This window comes from Macaca fascicularis, chromosome 9 (genome assembly GCF_037993035.2).
Source record: "Macaca fascicularis isolate 582-1 chromosome 9, T2T-MFA8v1.1".
NCBI classification, from domain to species: domain Eukaryota; kingdom Metazoa; phylum Chordata; class Mammalia; order Primates; family Cercopithecidae; genus Macaca; species Macaca fascicularis.
In genome coordinates this window covers 36,020,778-36,029,021 of record NC_088383.1, presented here as the reverse complement: position 1 = coordinate 36,029,021, position 8,244 = coordinate 36,020,778, and the positions used below count along the sequence as shown (strand labels likewise).

General features: G+C 44.1%; 1 pseudogene; it reads left to right on the top strand.

Moving 5' to 3' along the window:
* The first annotated feature begins 1,394 nt into the window (after positions 1 to 1,394).
* LOC123566955 (U6 spliceosomal RNA) lies at positions 1,395 to 1,489 on the top strand (annotated as a pseudogene).
* Positions 1,490 to 8,244: the final 6,755 nt, after the last annotated feature.

Here is an 8,244-nt window from a genome sequence, read left to right as displayed (position 1 = left end):
TGGCGCGATCTCGGCTCACTGCAAGCTCCGCCTCCCGGGTTTACGCCATTCTCCTGACTCCACCTTCCGAGTGGCTGGGACTACAGGCGCCCGCCACCTCGCCCAGCTAATTTTTTGTATTTTTAGTAGAGACGGAGTTTCACCATGTTAGCCAGGATGGTGTCAATCTTCTGATCTCGTGATCCGCCCACCTTGGCCTCCCAAAGTGCTGGGATTACAGGCGTGAGCCACCGCGCCCGGCCAGGATATTCTCATATTTCAAAACCCATTTAACTGTGCTGTTGAGGAGCCTCTACATAATCTTTGAGGGGAAATGATTAATCTTCGGTGTAGTAATCAATTAAAATCTTATGCTATGATTGATATCAGTGTCCAGCAGTATCTTATTTGTGTCAAAAAGACATTTCTTTGTTTTGTAAGTACCTATATAATACCTCAATTTGCCTGTTAGCCTACAAGGGGCTTTTCTTTGCAGAAAATAGAAAAGCCCCTCGTCTAGAGGGCTGTAGGTGTCTGAAAGTTGCAGAAAAATGTCATTAAAAGTTGTATTGAAGGCTGGGCACAGTGGCTCACGCCTGTCATTCCAGCAGTTCGGACCACCGAAGCAGGCAGAACACTTGCACCCAGGGGTTAGAGACCAGCCTGGGCAACATAATGAAACTCCATCTCTACAAAAAATACAAAAATTAACCAGGAGTGGTGGCTCGTGCCTGTAGTCCCAGCTACTCGAGAGGCTGAAGCAGGAGGATCTCTTAAGCCCATGAGATCGAGGCTGCAGTTAGCTGTGATTGTACTACTGTCTTCCAGCCTGCACGACAGAGTGAGATCCCATCTCAAAAAAAAAAAAAAAAAAAAGTGACACTGAAGGATTGCTTGCCAGGGAAAGCTTGGTTAAGTATGAAGTCTAATTATTCCAATTTAGCAAACAAAACCTTATCTGCAGTCGTGTTACTTTAATCAAAAATAAAAGTGGGCCTGAAGCTACATCTTTCTACTACTATAAACCTAACATGAGCAATTTCGTTTCAGCAAACACCACCATCTGTCTCATCGGTGCTGCCAATTTTAATTTTTATTAGTTTTATAGTTTTGTTTGTATTTCATTTGTACATCTTGTATTGGAGTCAGACACCAATAACACTAAGGAGTTTAATATTATGTTTGCTCATATGTATGTAACATTATATTAAAAATAGCCTTTATTTATTTTTGTCAAGACGTGGTTTCACTATATTGCCCGGGCTGGTCTCAAACTCCCCAGCTAAAGCCACCTTGCTGCCTCCACCTCCCAAAGTGCTGGGATTTCAGGTGTGAGCTACTGCACGTGGCCAAAAAATAGTCTTAAGTCACAATTCTAAGGTGGACATTTATTTTTCTTTATAAGCGTCCAGTTTTAAATATTCAAATTTGAATGAGAACGATACAGCGAAGATTAGCATGGCCCCTGGGCAAGGATGACATGCAAATTCATGAAGAGTGCCATATTTTAATAAAATCTTGAGCTGATGTTCACCTCAAAAATCCATCCATCAATCAATACTTGATTTTGAGAAAACATTGCCTGAAGTTGAACATCCTCCCAAGATCAGAGCAATTGTCTCAATCAGGTGTTAGATGTGAATATGAATGCGAAGCCCGAATCTTCCCAGATGTATTTTCACTTACTGAAAAGGAACCTTATGAATACACATAAATCTGCTACTTTGAGAAGTGTGAAAAAGCTAAGTGCAGTACTTCTCATCAAGTGGTCATGGAAATGGCGGCGTGTCCGGAAGAGGCTCTATTAGGCAGAATTGACCTTGACAGCAGTCTGGGCTTACCTCTTCAGATGCAGCAGTCCTCACCCTGAACATGCACAGAATTACCTGGAGAGCTTGTTTAACAGGTTCTCAAACTTCTCTTCCAAAGATTTTCACCCGGCAGTTCTAGAATGAGACCCGGGGATATGTATTTATAGTAAACATCTCAGAAGATTCTGACTGTGAGGATACATGGACCACAATATTTTGAGAAAAATGCCCTCATGACTCCTGATTTTCATGGCTTCATTCTGTCCTTCACTTTATTATTTATTTATTTATTTATTGAGATGGAGTCTCGTTCTATTGTCCAGGCTCAAGTGCAGTGGTGTGATCTTGACTCACTGCAACCTCCACCCTCTGGGTTCAAGCGATTCTCCTGCCTCAGCCTCCCGGGTAGCTGGGATTACAGGCGCCCACCACCATACCCAGCTAATTTTTGTATTTTCAGTAGAGACGAGGTTTCACCATGTTGGCCAGGCTGGTCTAGAACTCCTGACCTCAAGCAGTCTGCCTCCCTCAGCTTCCTAAAGTGCTGGGATTACAGGTGTGAGCCACCGCGCCCGGTCTGTCCTTCACTTTAGATCCCAGATCTTTTTCAAAGCTGCAAGCTTGTTTTGTCTGCAAGGACTCCCTACTGTACAAGGTGAGGTGGGAAGAGGTCAGCCATTCTATCTTGCTATTCTCTTCATCGTTATAAATCCTAAACCACACTTTCTGCAGAACATTCTAGAATATAGCAGTGCCTTGGGCTATTTTGTTTGTAACTAACTAGAAGCAATTTTCTTGCTTTCAGGTTTAAAGATTCAAATACCAAATAAGTCAACTTGCAGTTGAAGAATAAAATGTGACCAAGACTCATTCTCTATCATTCTAGTTATTTTTTTTAAAGTCTTGAACAACATAAACAATCGACACAGTCTTACATTTAGTGATTTTCTGAAATCTCCACTGAAGTTTCATACATACACAAAAAAGCCCTTGCTTCGTTGCTTGCAAAATAGATGAATACCATCATGTTAGGCCAAAATAATTAGTCCAGCCCATGCTTAGTGGTTAATATTAATATAAAACCCCTACAACTCAATATTAGTCTCAATATAAGACATCAAAAACCTAGTGTTGGCAGGGAGCAGTGCTTCACACCTGTAACCTCAGCAGTTTGGGAGGCCGAGACAGGTGGATCGCTTGAGTTCAGGAGTTTGAGGACAGCCTGGGCAACATGGTAAGACCTGCCCCACTTATCTTTACTAAAATTTTTAAAAAGATTAGCCAGGAGTGGTGGCATGTGCCTGTTGGGGCTGAGGTGGTGGGAGACTCGCTTGAGCCTGGGAGGTGGAGGTTGCAGTGAGCCTAGATCATGCCACTGCACTCCAGTCTGGGCAACAGAGTGAGACCCTATCACTGAACCAAACAAAACAAACCTAGTGTCACTAAAAAACACTTTTAAAAAGTGTAAAATTCAGGCCACTTCCTAAGCAAACATTGCTGAGGAAACCAAAGTGTTAGTTTGATTTTCTTTTTCTTTTTTAGAGACAACATCTCACTGTGTTGCTCAGGCTGGAGGGTGGTGGCATGATCACGGCTCACTGCAGCATCAGCCTCCTGGGCTTAAGTGATCCTCTGGTCTTGGCCTCCTGGAGTGCTGGGATTACAGGTTTGAGCCACACTGCACCCAGCCCTAGTCTGATTTTCTTTACTTTACTTTTCTTTTTCTTTTTTTTTTTTTTTTTGAGAGGGAGTTTCACTCTTGTTGCCCAGGCTGGAGTGCAATGGAATGATGATCTCAGCTCACTGCAACCTCCACCTCCCAGGTTCAAACAATTCTCCTGCCTCAGCCTCCCAAGGAGCTGGGATTACAGGCATGCACCACCATGCCTGGCTAATTTGTTTGTATTTTTGGTAGAGATGGGGTTTCGCCATGTTAGCCAGGCTGGTCTTGAACTCCTGACCTCAGGTGATCCGCCCACCTCGGCCTCCCGAAGTGCTGGGATTACAGGTGTGAGCCACCATGCCCGGTCCCTAGTCTGATTTTCAATGAGTATGTTCCTCCACTGCCAGTCCCCACAACCCATTGCCTGTTAAAACACAAAGCATTTATTAGAAACAAAAGGTTTTTCTAGGAAGGGAAATATTTTTTAGCACTGGGAAATGACAGGGTCGAGGCTTACCTGGTAGCAAAAAGCCCTGGGGCGGTGACTTCTAGTCCCAGTTCAGCTCTTGATGTTGATGTGACTGGAGGAGACTTGGGTTCACTGCCCGATTTCCTGCCTGTGAACCTAGAAGAGCAAGCCCCTTGCGTTTCCAAGGAATCCCGAGTGTGGCACATAAAGTGATGGTGAAATAACAGCCTTGCTGTTTGTGACAGTTCCTGCACCCCTTCTGATGGCCCTGCCATTCAGATTATTCACCACTTGTTTATTCTCACTTTCTTTCTTTATTTTTCTTTTCTTTTTTTTTTTTTTTTCATTTATTTATTTATTTTGAGACAAGGTCTCACTCTGTCACCCAGGCTGGAGTACAGTGGTGCGATCCTAGCTCACTGCAGCCTCAAACTCCTGGGCTCAAGTGATCCTCCCACCTCAGCCTCCCCAAGTAGCTGGGACTACAGGTGTGCACCACCATGCCTGGCTAATTTTTAAATTTTTTGTAGACACAGGGTCTCACTATGTTGGTCTTGAACTGCTGGGCTCCAGTGATCCTCCCACCTCAGTCTCCTAACGTGCTGGGATTACATGCATGAGCCACTGTGCGTGGCCCTATTCTCAATTTCCACACCTTCTCTAGATCGTGCCCTGTTCCCTGACCTCCCAAGTCTCCTGGCTGCAGCCTCTGCTAGTGCACCCACCGAGCAAGCTTTTCACAAACATGACTCCTGACTCCCCAGTTCCCCTCCTGCCCGAGCGTTCTCAGGCCTGGCTCCTGTCGCACAGAGCTCACCTCCATGCCTCTGCCCGTGCTGTCCCTGGACAAGCCCCCCAGCCAGGTGGCTCTCAACCTGGTGGCCTCAGTGTGGTCTTCCCAGTATGAGGCTTACATCTCTCCTGACTCCCACCCACCCATCCCTCCCAGGGGCACCCCATGTGCACTGTAATAATGCCCCTTGTGTGTCATCACTAGGTCATGGCCCTCCTCAGGGCCTGGGTCTCCCCTAACTTCCTTCGAGTTCCTAGTGCTCTGTGCACACTGCACCATCTCCTCCCCGCTCTAACCCCCATGATAATTAGAGGTGAGACTTGTCATTCTTCAGTGGTTTGGCCTGTAAATTTGGGTTGATGAAAGATGAGTTGAATGGAAAAAGGACACAGGTTCAGGAAACCTAGAATACCCTGAAAATCCTGATTTTTATCCTCAACCTCAAGTATCTTATTTCACACATGTCTAAAGATCAACTTACTTCCCAAGGTTTTTTCTGGCTAAATAGATTCCTTCTTTCTTTTTTTTTCTTTTTTTCTTCTTTAGATGGCTCTGTCACCCAGGTTGGAGTGCAGTGGTGCATTCTCAGCTCACGGCAACCTCTGCCTCCTGAGTTCAAGAGATTCTCCTGCCTCAGCCTTCCGAGTAACTGAGATCACAGGCATGTGCTACCATGCCCAGCTAATTTTTGTATTTTTAGTATAGACGGGGTTTCACCATGTTGGCCAGGCTGGTCTCGAACTCTTGACCTCAGGTGATCCACCCACCTCGGCCTCCCAAAGTGCTGGGATTACAGGCGTGAGCCACTGTGCCCGGCCAGATTCCCTCTTTTCTTAATCAATAAACATTTCACAATGCCACAAACACCAGGAACTAAAAATATCATTTTAGCTTAGTATTTGTCCTTATACTATCGCATTTTATATTTGGGAGGTGAAATGGTTTGGATCTGTGTCCCCGCCCAGATTTCATGTCAAACTGTAATCACCAGTGTTGGTGGTGGGGCCCGGTAGAGGCGATTGGATCATGGGGCATGATCGGGTTGTTTTAAAGTGCGTGGCAACTCCCCTCTCTGGCTCGTGCTCCTCCGGCTCTCACTTTCACTTCAAAAATGAACTAATACAAGAGGGTATCCATATAATTCATTATTGTATATGGAAGCAGTAACATCCCACTAATGGGGCATCATAGGGAGGGGATACGTCCCCTCTAAATGACATTTCTGGATAAATGAAAATGACCACCAGTCCTTTGAAAATTTCACTTTTTTTTTTTTTTTTTTTTTGAGACGGAGCCTCGTGCTGTCACCCAGGCTGGAGTGCAGTGGCGTGATCTCGGCTCACTGCAACTTCCGCCTCCGAGGTTCAATCCATTCTCCTGCCTCAGCCTCCTAAGTAGCTGGGATTACAGGCTCCCGCCACCATGCCTGGCTAACTTTTTGTATTTTTTTTTAGTGAAGACGGGGTTTCACTATGTTGGCCAGGCCGGTATTGAATGCCTGACCCCATGATCCACCTGCCTCACCCTTCCGAAGTGCTGAGATTACAGGCATGAGCCACTGTGCCTGGCTGAAAATTCCACCATATTTGATGGAAGTCTTGGTTTTTTAAACAACAAAATTAGGTATGACAATACTTACATAATTGAGAATCAATGGATGTCTTTCTGAAATAGATAGATGCCTGCCTCCTTGTACAATGAAAAATCAACATAACTTTTTTCATGGCATCTCCAAAACACCACTGAAAGCCTCGTGATTGAATATTGTAATAATCTAGTACTAATTTTGCTTCTTGGAATTCTTGTCTCTCAGTAGTAAATTGCCAGATGATACTTTGTCCTGTTGTTTTACTTGCTAACACCTCCTAATGTACTGCTGCTCCTTGGCACCATACCTGGAAACCAGATCACCAAACTTAGGAGTTAGAAACATGCTCGTGGACGGTGGGGGAAAATGTAAAATGGTGCAGCCATTATGGAAAACAGTATGGCGGGTCTTCAAAAAGTTAAAAATGGAATTACCACATGATTCAGCAATGTCACTCCTGGATATAAACCCCCCCGACCCTGAAAAATTGAAAGGAAGGTCTTCAATATTTGAACATCCATTTTCATACCAACATGATTCACAATAGCCAAAAGATGGACACAGCCCACGTGTCCATCAATGGCCAAATGGATAAAGAAAAGGTGGTATATCCATGTAGTGGAATATTACTCAGCCTTGAAAAGGAAGGAAATTCTGCCATGCCACATGGATGAACCTTGAGAACACTATGCTAAGTGAAATAAGCCAGTCACAAAAGGTCACATACTGTGTAATTACACTGATATGAGGTACCTTGAGTTCTCTTGTCTTCATAGAGATAGAAAGTAGAAGGTGGTTTCCAAGGACTGAAGGGAGGAAAAGTGGGGTATTGTTGTTTAATGGGTATAGAGATTCAGTATTGCAAGACAAACTAAACTGTACACTTAAAAATGGTTAAGATGTTGGCTGGGCGTGGCAGCGCACACCTGTAATCCCAGCACTTTGGGAGGTCAAGGCAGGTGGATTGGTTGATCTCAGGAGTTCAAGACCAGCCTGACCAACATGGCAAAACCCCGTCTCTACTAAAAATACAAAAATTAGCAGGGCGTGATGGCATGTGCCTGTAATCCCAGCTACTTAGGGGGCTGAGGTGGGAAGATCACTTGGACTTGGGAAGTGGAGGCTTTGGTGAGCTAAGGTTGCCCAACTGCACTCCAGCTTGAGTGACAGAGTGAGACCTTGTCTCAAAAAACAAACAAATGAAAAAACAACAAAAAGAGACATTAAATTTTAAGATGTTAAATTTTATGCTATGTGTATATTGCCACAATTAAACATAAATTTTGAAAAAGGAGTTAGCATACATTAATTCATTCAAAAAACATTTCTTTTGTGTTTATTATATATCAGACTCTGTTCTTGGCAGCAGGGATGAGGGGCTGAACAAAACAAAGTTTTGGCTTTCATAGAACTTGTGTCCTAGTATATAGTATATGATAGCAGACATAGCTTTGCTGTCCACCCAATCAAGTGCATCATTTCAGGTTATTGGTTTTCATAAAATAAATGTATTACCCAGAAAATCTGCAACTTGACCCATTTCAATGACGAATATATCTGAAGCTTAAATATCTTAATTCTAAAACAGCATAATGATTACAATGATTACAATGTTTTAAATCAGGCCAGGCATGGTGGCTCACAGCTGTAATCCCAGTGTTTTGAGACGCTAAGGCAGGAAGGTTGCTTGAGCCCAGGAGTTGGAGGCTGCAGTAAGCTATGATCATGTCACCGCACCCCAGCCTGGGTGACAGACCAAGACTCTGTCTCTAAACAATAAAAAATAAATTTTAAAAATTGATCTATCTCTAATCTCTTTTGGATGTGGTTTTGTTGTTTGTTTTGAGACAGAGTCTCGCTCTGTCACCCAGGCTGGTGTGTGGTGACACAATCTCGGCTCACTGCAGCCTCTGCCTCCCAGGTTCAAGTGATTCTCATGTC